Raw genomic sequence first — 12,536 nt, 5'->3', positions numbered from 1 at the left:
TGACGATGTCAATTCATCGCAGCTCGGCGAGGCACAGTAGTGCATCTCGCCGATCTAGTTGCTCTATCCAGAGCCCTTGCGCTTGCAGTAGCGCGCGCCCGCCTCACGGCGGTAAAAAGGGCTCTAGCCATGAACCCACCCAACGATTTTGGCACCACTGTACAGTGGTGCCAAAATTACCCGCGCTTTTGTCCTCATATCCGACGCCGCGCGTGTCCTTTTAGTCATTTCACATTTGTTCGCCGCTTTGAATAATTTGTGTTCGACAAATTTCTCGTTGGATAAGATTTGAGATTAATATTATCAAATTTTCAGAAAGCTCAGTTAGTTGTACTGCACTGTATTGTTTCTTTACACTGCCGAACGCCCATGATTCTCGAAACTCACACTTTTTATTCGTGATAAATTCCTTGTGAAACAAGCGCGCCCGCAGTGGCGCGAAAGCACATGGTTAGGTGAACCGATCTAGCTTGTAGCGCGATGCGTTACTGTGCCGCGCCGCGCACTCAATAATGCTTCTCACAGCGACAGTAACGTGAATTCCAGTTTTCCAACTCCCAGCTGCTGGGAGTTGAAACTACCGGAGCGCATTTTTATTTGAATTCTATTTGGAGTCGAGCGCTACGTTATACTCTTATATATAGCTCGTTTCGAGACTAAATCTTCATTTGTTCAGTTTGTCTTTCGATTACGTTTCTACTTTTATTTTAAATCGTGTATGCGAATCTTCTTCATTAATCATATGAACCAGCTGATTTTCGTAACGGAAGAGATATCAAGAATCTATCTTTTGAGCTTTAGTTACGTTTCTTCTCAATTTTGATAGAACATGGAACAGTTGTCGTTTTAGAACTAAGAACCTGTTGTGTTTTGTAGTAATTAAGCAATCTTGGGCTGAAACCATTTAATTCATTAATTCCGTATGATCTATTACTCAGCAAATTGAAGGTCAGGAATATTTTCATTTACATTGGGGACGGTACGATTACCAGCTTATTAAGCAAATACAGAAACTCGACTGACTTGTTTGAGTTTGTGTAAGTTAGTTCAGTTACTAGAAACTAATGTCCTCTTTTACAGGAACTTCAAAACTGTCAACGCCGGTTTAAATGCTTTTATACAGAAACTGATTTAATATATGTACATATATATATATATTGTATAAGGCCCTTATAATAAGGGTAAGTCAAGATCACTGTCCAATTTTGATATTTCAATTTTCAATCATTGATTTATGAAGTAGCATGGTTGTTGAATGTTTAAATTGGTTTAATAGGCTTGTTCGACTATTTAGGTTCTACTTCTGAGCAGCATAGGCCGATCATAACACATTTCCCCAAAATATCGTATTTCAATATCATTAATATATGTCAAGAGATACATTACTATGTTACCAGGCCTGGCAGGCCGGCTGTTCGGATTAGTATCCATTATTGCTGAGATTAATTATACATGGTGAGTATATTGACCAATACCAATCGTTTAATCGGTATTTACCTATTATCGGTGTCGTATTTTCAGCTAAATATTAAACAATCGAAACTTAAAAGGACCGTGGCCGTAACTTTGTACCCTCCTAGTCTTAGGTTATCACACCCCTATTTACCTCTTAATCACAGCCTAAATGTAGGAGTCATACAATAACATGATTATCGCTTGGGCAAGTTACATTATATTAGCCTCATCAGGTGAGCAGTCATGTAGATATATATTAGCTGTATTCGATTTAGGTAAGAAGTCACAGAAACTTGGAAGCTGATTTATTTGTATCTCTCCTAGTTCTGTGTAGGCTGCATTAAGGTTAGATGCTAGGGATACAAAATACTTATATTGAATTCATTAGCTATAACTCTGCGATCAGTTATCTTTTCATTGTCTATGGTAAATATAGGTCTGATATCACGTTTCTGTTTGCCACGAATTTTATTTATCAGCTCCCAGGTTTTCTTGGAGTTTCCCTGAGTTTCAAGAAACTTGTCAGAATAATATTCAGATACTGCCTTTTTACGAACCTTTTTTAGAGCCTTTCTATATTTCTATATGTAGTCATCATAACGGTATCTTTTATTACAGCAGATAGAACACAGGCATGTGCCCCCTTTTGTGTCAGTTTCGCCTTGTTTACACTTAACTTTCCTGACTTTTGCCCAGTCATCATACAGTCCATGGCAGTGGTTTACTGAGGCTATAATCCCGCCAGTAATCTAGGGGTTGTTCTGGATAGTGCGCTTAGTGGTTTTGGGTACAGCTAGTTTGCAGGTTTCGTCAATGCTGTTTTTAAAGATATCATGAAAGTTAGTAAAATCTATAATTGGTTCATTGTCTAGTTTGTATTGCATCACTTGATTTAATTGAATGAATATATAATACTGTTTGACACACTTCCTCTTGTCTAGTTTGTTACCCAAGACTTCAGCAAATTTATCAGTGTTTGATTTATAATAGTCATAATATTGAGTGTGCTTGTGAATATTTTTGGTCTTGCTAATTTCCCAGTCAAATATTGTAAATATAGGGAGGTGGTGAGATAATATGTGATCAGTTATGACATTAGGGCTGGAGTAGATAAGAAGTTGTTTTATCATTTAATAACCTGAATTTGTGTAGTCGATAAGATTTTGTTACCTTCTTATTCTGTACTTTCATGCTTATTAACACTGCAGCATGAGATTAGTATCCGCTCTGAAACCACAGTGTATAGCGTGTGTATTCTACCATGTTGCCCACATAAAACAAACATACGGGAGCCCTTTCAAATCGTAGGTTGTGTTTTAGTACGGCTGAGGCATTGTGAAATGATGATCAACACGACAGAATCAGAGAAATACTCTGAAACAATTTCCTAGGTTGACATGACTTTATTACTACCAAATTTGCAGGAAGTATGGTTTCTTGTCTGTTGCTGAATTGGATTTCAATTATTTCTCTCTTCTAATGATGTCGCAATCAGGCTAGACTGCAATTTTTAGGTAAGATTTTAAGTGATTTTCAGATTAAATTAATATATTTTAGCTTAGTGCAGGGTTAAAAAGGTAGAAACTCTTATTGCACTATATAATAATCATAATACTATAATATAATTAATAGGTTCATCAAAGTTTCTATCATGATTATAATCGCAATGAATTATCAATTTAGTTTAATACAAGTCTCTTCAGGTATCAAAGGGACACGCCTTAAAGAACAGTGATAACACTAAATGTATAGAAGCCTTATATAACAAGCCTACAATAACAGCTCAAAATGGTCGTATACGGCGGAGCTGACTGCTAGGGAGCGAGATCTCTACTTCCAGGAGCTGTTTGGAGTAGTAACTAAAGACCGAGCAGGACTCAGATGTAAACATGAGTCCTCCCCGGTGAACAAGGTAGTACAGGGCAGGTTCTTGACATGGGAGACACAACGCAATTAGACTTTATTGGAACAACCTCATCTACAACTACAAGATGAGCCCAGCTCTCCTTAAATTCCATCTAAACTCGACAAAAGGATTTGGCTAATACCCCTGCTAATATATGAAGCTGTGAAACTATTCGAGCACAGGAAACTTTTGGAAGACGTGTAACTTTAACCAGCTCCTGGCTGTCTAGTGTCTGTAGTGTAGCAAGAAACTCCAAGAGATACAACTGGGGGCATGACAACGTTCTGCGTGTCATAGCTGGAGCCTTGCTAGACCAACTCAAGACGTACAATTCCGCATTTTCCACGCCCTTCGACAAATAATCGTTACGGTTCAAGTTGGAGGATGGGAGCTATGATAAGCTGAAGTTGAGGAAGGAGATGCCGTTCGAGAGGGCGAAAGACTGGATGCTGATCTGGGACGAGGACACGATACCTGCCCAGTTCTACAACAAATCTACAACACATCCGAGAGACCTGACATTGTAGAGAGAAGTAATTCTGATTGAACTGACTTGTGGTGACGAGAGTAATTTCAGTGACCAAGTCGTGCGTAAATAAGTACGGTACAACAGAGAGCTGGCATCGACAGGTGCGTTTGGAAAGCTCAGCTCTTTACGGTAGAGATTGGGTACCATACTTACCAGCTCTACTCAACTACTTTGGACTGACGAAGAGAACGAAGAAGAAAGCACTGAATGAGGCTGCTTTGGTCGCTCCTAAATGTTCCTATGCCATTTAGTTAGCCCGTGACAGCAAGAAATGGTCTACCTTCTACGAACTCGCAAGGTAGAAGCCATTAACTGCGAAAGTTGGACCCATAAAACATGTGAAAGCTGCAACCAAGATCGCAAGTACTGGTGGAATACACGTACAGTAAATGCTTGCTGACTAGATGTATAAATGGAGTTGCTATCGAACGATGCAGAATTCAGGTAAACATCTAAACCTGTTATAGTTGATTTTTCTCATACACATTATAGCTCTTAAATTAAAAGCAAATCAAAGCCTTCATGTTGTGTAGCAGGTTGGTAGGTAGGGCGTGGACTTTGAACTAATTATACTTGGTAATGCTTAACAGGTAAATAGGAGGGAGATAATAAGCAGTTATCTCCCTGGTCCATCCTTAGTCGCTGAGATGTTGCTAATTATTTTTAAAACAGAAAGTGGCATAACTTATGTTCTGATAAATATTTTTGCTTCAAAATTTTACAGAATGTCAATAACAGGTAGTCAAACATTTGTGGCAAGTTTTGTGTAAGTGTGAGCTTCACTGAGCTTATTTGACCAATTTAAAATAATTAGCAACATCTCAGCGACCTGTAACAATTTTAAGAGATAAGGATGTGTCCTCTAGAAAGTTCGACTCTGGAATGTTATATGTAGTAATATCATCGGTCGTTAATTTCCGATGTAAATGCTGCATTCGGTAGCATCATTTCGTAGATCATCAGAGAATGCATTTACATCACTGCTTTTTTTATCCAACTCGTCAAACTCGTTGGATAAAACTATTTTCACAACTCAAAGTTGTGAAAATAATGTTATCACATTATAAGCAGTGATGTAACTGCTTATTACACCATATAATTATAATACTATATATAATAAATAGGTTCATCAACGTTTCTATAAGGATTATACTCGTACTGAATTATCAATTTAGTTTATTTAGTCTCTTCAGGTATCAAAGGGACACGTCCTGAAGAATGCAGTGATAACACTAAAGTTATAGAAGCCTACAATAACGATGGGTGCGGTTGGAAAGCTCAGCTCTTTACGGTAGAGATTGGGTGTAGGGGCTTTTGGCACTACATACTGTTCCAGCTCTACCGCGGAGCTACTTTGAACTTACGAAGAGAACGAAGAAGAAAGTATACTTATAAATGAGGCTGCTTTGGTCGCTCTTCGATGTTCCTATGCCATCTGGTTAGCCCGTGACAGTAAGAAATGATCTACCTTCTACGACAACGCAAAACATGTGAAAGCTGCAACCAGGATCGCAAGTACTGGTGGAATACAGTAAGAGTAACACTAGATGCTGACTAGATGTATAGATGGAGTTGCTATCGAACGATATAGATAACTCAGGTAAACACGTAAATTTGTTATCATAGTAATTTGTTGATTTTTCTCATACACATTATAGCTCTTAAATTAGAAGCAAATCAAAGCCTTCATGTTGTATAGCAGGTTTCTATGCAATTATGATAGTAAATAGGATCTGGCCGACAGCGACTTACATTCTTACGTAGTATTTCGATCATGTGCAGATTATCACATGATCGAAATATTACAGAGATAAAATGTCACAACAGTGAAGTTAGCTTGGATCAGAGCAAAATCACATGTGATAGCTACGAGCTTTAGTTTTCTTGTAGGCAGTGTAATATTATCCCGCATAACTTGTCATTTTCTTCACGGCAGTGCTTTTTGTTCTGCTTTGAACTAACTATGCGTAATTCAAAAACAAAAAATTCTATCTGAACCGTACGTCGTATGAGTCGGACTTTTTAAAGTTGCGTACAAGTACGTACTTTTCCCCCGAAACGAGTCCGTACTTCTCATCTTAGATCTCAAGGCAACACTACTTTTTACCACTTTTTACCACATTCTTACCACACGAACTGTGAAAGCTCAGTACTGGGCCCATAAACCATGTGAATTCGAGGAACCATGGAACATTCTTTGAAAATGACAGTTAAAATTGAATAGTTAGTATGTCACTCAGATCTGTAATCTATACACTCACCTCGGAGCTGAGCCAACTCCCTACACACATTTAACATTACACACTCCAATGTAATTACCGTTAAGTTTAAATATTTAATACTACTAGCACGTGCGCGCGGCTCAGATCACGTTCTCTGATCTCTGCAGTCACGGACAGAATTATATACAAGTTTCATATAAAATACACTTCCGTCGGCATTTTTTGTAAGTCTGTCTGCGCTTCTATTAATTCCGGCTGTTATCACTGGCGTGCTGATAGGCGCTGGTAAAATATGTTACACAGCCGATAAGTTTAATGATCAGTGACTGTTTTTGTACGACGCCACCGTAGAATTTGCCACCAAAGAGTTCCGGACCCACTTACTTGACTTGTAAAATGAACCATACTATTAATTATTATAGCTGATCACTAACTGCAAACTGTTTATGACATGATAGCATTCTATCCAGCGATTTTTTAGCAAGCTTCTACGGTAAAAACGTCAACCATTCCAAACCCCACCGCTCTTCCTCGTCGCAACAGACACAGAAAGAGGGTATCGTTTACTTAACTGGCGTGCACTGTTCTTTAAGTTACGAGTTGGTTAAATTAGTCTAAAACCGGAGGGGGGGGGGTGGGGGGGGGGGGTTGGAACTTCGGTATTTTTTAGGCACGTCACGTGAATTGTCAAGTGCAGACGGTAGTATTAATAGTTTTAAGAGATCATATTATGTGCAAATGACACGTGACATGGATCAATCAATATCAATATTTATATAGCCACACACTTTTACAATCGCTAGATTGTAATAAGAGTAAATAGCACAATTTTTATCCATGCAATTCATCCCACGTAACTGGGATATTATTAGACTTAGCTATTAAAATCCCAATCGATTTTTACGCTAAACAGAACGGCTATGCTAGAAGCCTTAATGAATGGGTTTTATATAGAATTAAATTCTAAACGCACACTTAATTTTCAGGAGACGATATATTTTTGGTCAGAAATTTGCGGAGTTCTTTCGTTTTGCCATCAGTCTTGGCTGTAATTGTATCTCTCAAAATCAGGTATTCACTATATTACTATCCTGCCTGGCTAAAACCCTGGTTATTAAAACTAAAAGCCTTCTTGCTGTTCATCGTTAATTAAAAATAAATCAGATTTGTGAATAATTTACTGTCATCTCCTTGGTAATTTCATGATACTGATAGAATTTTCTCTCATTTTCATACGTAGTACCTTATTTTCTTTCCCTCAGTGACGGTTCGAGGAGACACTGCATTTCACTGCTCGGTGACGACACGGGGATATAATATGAGGCTGTTATCTCTCTTAGAGTCCACTGCACGTCGTCACAGAGCCTCAGTCCAATCAAAGCAAGCAGCAAAGATCAAAAAAGACTTTACGTCCAATGTCAGACAAATAAATTTCGACGGAAAACTCCTAGCAGACCTCGGAGGATTTAGGAAAGTGAACAGACTGGCTGTGGTCCTAGTACAAGATGAAGAGAACAAGATACTCGCAATCTGTAAGACGAGGGACTAGGACGAAGCAGACAAAGTGGAGAAGATGCTCGACGACCAGATAAAATAATAGCCGTTGGATTTGATACGACATCATCCAATATTGGAGTTCACAGAAAAGCATGTACTATTCTTCAGCAATTCCTCATCGACAGATCCTCTGGATGGCCTGCAGCCATCAGGTCCTGGAGGCGGAGCTTGTAAGAGGATCTCCCTACAAGCAACTGTTCGGTGACACAACATCACTCGAAATAACCCTTTTGAAGATCAAGAAGACCTCCTGGGAAGATTTCGATCTGCAGAACATCGTCCTTACCGATATCCTTACATGCTACAGGAACGACGTGTTTATATAGTAGGAGACCTTCTATCCTTTATTAATCACATCCACCAACTCAACAACCAGCCCAGGAAATTACAAGGAATTCCTAGAGCTTGCTTAACTAATCCATGGAGAAAGCATATATATGAAGAAAGGATACGTCTTCCAGATACAAAGACCTGGAGCTGACCACCGTCCACCATGCCATCTACAATGTAGATGGCATGGTGGACGGTGGTCAGCTCCAGCTTCTACATTATGATAGATACCATTTCACTGGACGAAGAAGAGAAATGTGTTCACTTTGTTGTCTTCGTTTACTTGAGAGCTTGGTTCAGCGCTTCTTTCCTTGAATCTGCAGCCTCCGACGACATCCGTTTCTTACAGAGTCTTCAGAAGTACAAGAGTGTGGACAGAGTATCAGCCATCACCACGATAGTCCTCAACAGGCACACATGGTACCTGACTGGAGAGCTTGTCCCACTATCCTTGTTTGATGAAGACCTACCTCTAGAGCGAAGAAGTCTCTTTGTAGCAAGAATAGGACAACAAACTCTTGGAGCAATTCAAGTTGGAACTTGAAAAATTGTTTGGTTGTTATTGAGCGGGTATTGAGCCTTATGAACGTCAATTATATTATTATTAAGCCTAATTGATCAAAATTTATTTGGATATATTTTGGTTTTATGAACCTCTTCATAATAGCCAGGTGGTATGACCAAATAAGGATGTTGGTCTAATTTCTCGTACGGATTAGGGTTCTCAACATACGCTCTACACTCTAGTTTGGGTTTGGATTTTAAATAGTCACTAAGGACAACTTAGAGTACGTGTTAAAGTATGTTATGTGTTAGTATATATATGCGAAGATAAATCATCTTCGCATGTTTAGTATAGACCTTGTTGTGAAACTTAGTACGGTGCTCCGCAGTTAATGTCATTCTGTATTATACGAAAATACATAGCTAGTAAGAGATGTATCTCTCGTATCGAAATCTTTGAAATATCTAATCGATAGAGTCGTATTACCTGGGGACCCCGTTTTAGGTTTTCATACACGTATTAATTGAATATTATTAAAATTAACTAAAGTCTCATATTAATATAACGACTTTGTTTGAGAACACAAAGCCTGGGGTCGCCGGGTAAATTCAAAGCTAGAAGCATGGTGAGCGATTTGTGTATTTCTCGTAAATCTATTTGTCAATAATTTACGAATGACTCCATCATGTACTGTTTGTTCTCTTTAAAGTATGTAATCAAATTATTAGAATATGAAAGTTAACATACATATACATTTTGTGATATGTCTACCACCTTTTTCCACTTGAAATTGCACTAACTTTGTGATTAAAAAACAGTTATCAATGGTCTATTTCAAAAATATCATGAATCTATAACACATTTTTTTAGTCGAATGTGATTAGCGTCTTGAAAGTTTACACGAAGTCAATCCTGTGAAAGTATACTCCTTGCTTAGTAATTTCTACTATTACACGTGTTTTTCTTTCCGGTCACGCCAAATTATAATGATATTAGTGTGTAAAGTAATCGTTGACATCACTCCGCAACTGCGCGTCTTTTGGCGCGTATCTTGCTGGAATTCATCAATTCCTCTCTAGATCGGCGAGATGCGCTACTGTGCCGCGCCGAGCTGAGATGAATTGACATCGTCAATTAACGATCTAGCGTGAGAAGCATAATTTAGTGCGCGGCGCGGCACAGTAACGCATCGCGTTAAATTACAACACATCTCGCCTATCTAACGAAGGTTGCGAGAAACATTATTGGATGCACGGCCCATTAACGCATCTTAATTGACGATGTCAATTCAGCTCGGCGCGGCACAGTAGCGCATCTCGCCGATCTAGAGAATTGACATCGTCAATTACAATTAAGCTCTTGTCTCATGTTGTAAACTTTTGTATCACGTGGTGACCCCACTGTCGCTTCACTATGTCTATAGTGTAGAGTTTCTACGATACAGTTGATACATGTTTCGTATCCTTCGCGCGCGAAAAGTGGCATGCAACATATGTCAACGATACAGGTTGTAGCGCGATGCACTACTGGGTCGCGCCGCGCATTAAATAATTCTTCTCGCAACCACATATGCAGATCGGCGAGATGCGAAGGATTGACATCGTGAATCAACGATACAGGGGGAGTTACCTGAGGACCCCAGGCTTTAATGTTGTTAAACAACATTATAGAATAGAGATTAGGCGGAATGACAGGCTGAGCACGGCCCAGTAAAGGGGGAGCCGCGCAATCGTGCGCGGCGGGTTATACAACGTATGACAAGTAGACCATTGTCATACGTTGTATGACCGGGTGCGCGGCTCCCCCTGTATCGTTGAAACTCTATAGTGAAGCGACAGTGGGAGTCACCACGGATACAATGGGGATCACCTTGTCCGGCCGCCGGATCAAGCGCGATCAACAATCAAAAGGGGTTGCGACGTGTGTCAATACAAGCTTTAAAGTTACAGTGCACAAATTTGAAATTAAAAATTTTTACTTTCAATTTTTGTTTTGTATTTGCTCATAAGTTAATTGGCGATCATGTCAATTCATCTCAGCTCGGTGCAGCACAGTAGCGCATTTCGCCGTTCTTTGTAGTGCGATGCACTACTGGGTCGCGCCGCGCATCAAATAATTCTTCTCGCAACCACTTCGGTAGATCGGCAAGATGCACCACTGTGCCTCACTGAGCTGCGAAGGATTGACATCGTGAATCAAGCCCAAAGCCGGTCTGTGAGAAGCTTGACCATTGTTCATGATCTGGCCCGGCGCGCGCTACTTCGAAGAAATTTAGACGAGTAACATCCGTCAATGAGAAGCCTCATTGAGTGCGCGGCGCGGCACGCATCGCGCTACAACTCATAAGTAGGTGCACGATAAAAAATAAACTTGCTCGGATTTTTAAAAGTTTGTATTACTGTTTTCTAGAGACTGTGAGAATTTTTCACAATACCAAATTTGTTATACCTTTTTGGAAAGATCAATGAGTTTCGCCTAGGTGCCATATTTGATGGTGTTCGGCTTTTTATTTGGAGTAAAAGTCGCGTAATTTGACCTTGTCATACGTTGTATGACCCGCCGCGCACGAAGTGCGCGGCTCCCCCTGTATCGTCAGGACGATAAAGTGAAACGACCGTGGGGGTCGCAACGTGATACAAGAGTATCACCCGTTAAGTATTTATATTATTCGGATAAATCTTCGGTTCCTTGAATGAGATCATTCTGAAAATTGGCGACGACCTTCCAATAGGGCTTTCACAACTGTCCGAAAAATTTGGTGGATATCGGAGTTGATATAGTGATCAAAATGGGGCAAAATACGCTGCTTTTAGCTGTAACATAATGTTTGATGGTTGGACATGCTTTAAATTTTTCAAGAGTCGGAAACTGCCATCTGTTCTGACATTTATAGACTTTAAGAAGGCTTTTAGCAGTGTACATCGTGGGAAAATGTTCAAGATTCTAGGAGCTTACGGCATTCCAGTCAAAATCGTAGAGCTTATACGGCTCATGTACGAGAAGACAATGTCCAAAGTCCTAACTCCAGACGGAGAAACGGAATTGTTCGATATACTAGCAGGTGTTTTACAGGGTGATACCTTAGCACCTTACCTCTTTACAATAGTCATCGACTACTGTATGAGGCAAGCCGGGCCATAGGTGATGATGCAGAGCTTGGAACTTGGACTCACTCTCGAAAATAAAACTTATATCTGAGGACATGGACAAGGCTAACGAGTTCCTGCTCTGAGTAGAATCGTCGGCAGCGAGTGTGGGGCTACACGTAAACGAAGGCAAGATCAAGGTTATGACATTGAATATGGAGGATCGATCTAGCGACCTCCAAAGTCGATCTGGGACAGCCATAGAAAATGTGGATGATTTCATCTACTTGGATTGAGAGCACAGCTCAGGTAGAGAGATAAGGGTCAGAAAGGGAAAAGCATGGGGTGCTCTACATAGACTGAATGATATCTGGAAATCCAAACTCTCAAAGAGCCTTAAGATTAAATTGTTCATAGCGGCTTGTGAGTCAGTACTTCTCTACGGATCAGAAACCTGGACACTAACAAATGCTCAAGAGAAAAGTTTGGACAGGATATACACAAAGATGCTGCGCGCAGCTCTACGCAGCTGCGTATAATGCTTGGTATCACATGGAAGGACAAGGTCAGCAAAATAACTTTGTACATGGTAGCCTACTAAGGCTGTCAAACAAGTTACGAAGCAAGAGATTAAAAATGGCGAGACAATGCATCAGATATCCTGAGCTACTTGCCAGTGATTTAGTCTTATTGGGCACCTATGCATGGTAAAGCACAGCAAGGCCGACCAAGACAAAGCTACTTGTCTATGTTACTGAAGGAAGTTGGGAAAAACTCTAAAGAGGAACTGCAAACCCTGATGCGGGACAGGGATATATGGAGGGGGCTATCTGGCGTAGATCGGACTTATTTCCGACAAAGTTGTAGTAGTATTAGTAGTCTGCACTGGATAATTAAATTAATTAAATGTTGCTCCACCTGGCATCAAGACGATCTCGACAGAAGT

At 40.0% G+C, this 12,536-nt stretch overlaps 1 long non-coding RNA gene across 1 annotated transcript; it reads left to right on the top strand.

The window, feature by feature from the left end:
- Positions 1-5,078: 5,078 nt before the first annotated feature.
- LOC134817323 (uncharacterized) lies at positions 5,079-7,527 on the top strand. The gene is made up of 3 exons (XR_010160538.1): positions 5,079-5,490; positions 7,099-7,183; positions 7,375-7,527. It is a non-coding gene; the product is annotated as an uncharacterized LOC134817323 (long non-coding RNA).
- Positions 7,528-12,536: the final 5,009 nt, after the last annotated feature.

The sequence above is a fragment of the Bolinopsis microptera genome, chromosome 1, assembly GCF_026151205.1.
Source record: "Bolinopsis microptera isolate Bmic1 chromosome 1, MBARI_Bmic_1.0, whole genome shotgun sequence".
In the NCBI taxonomy this organism is placed as follows: domain Eukaryota; kingdom Metazoa; phylum Ctenophora; class Tentaculata; order Lobata; family Bolinopsidae; genus Bolinopsis; species Bolinopsis microptera.
Note: the sequence above shows the minus strand (reverse complement) of the source record. Positions and strands in the feature narration are given on the sequence as shown.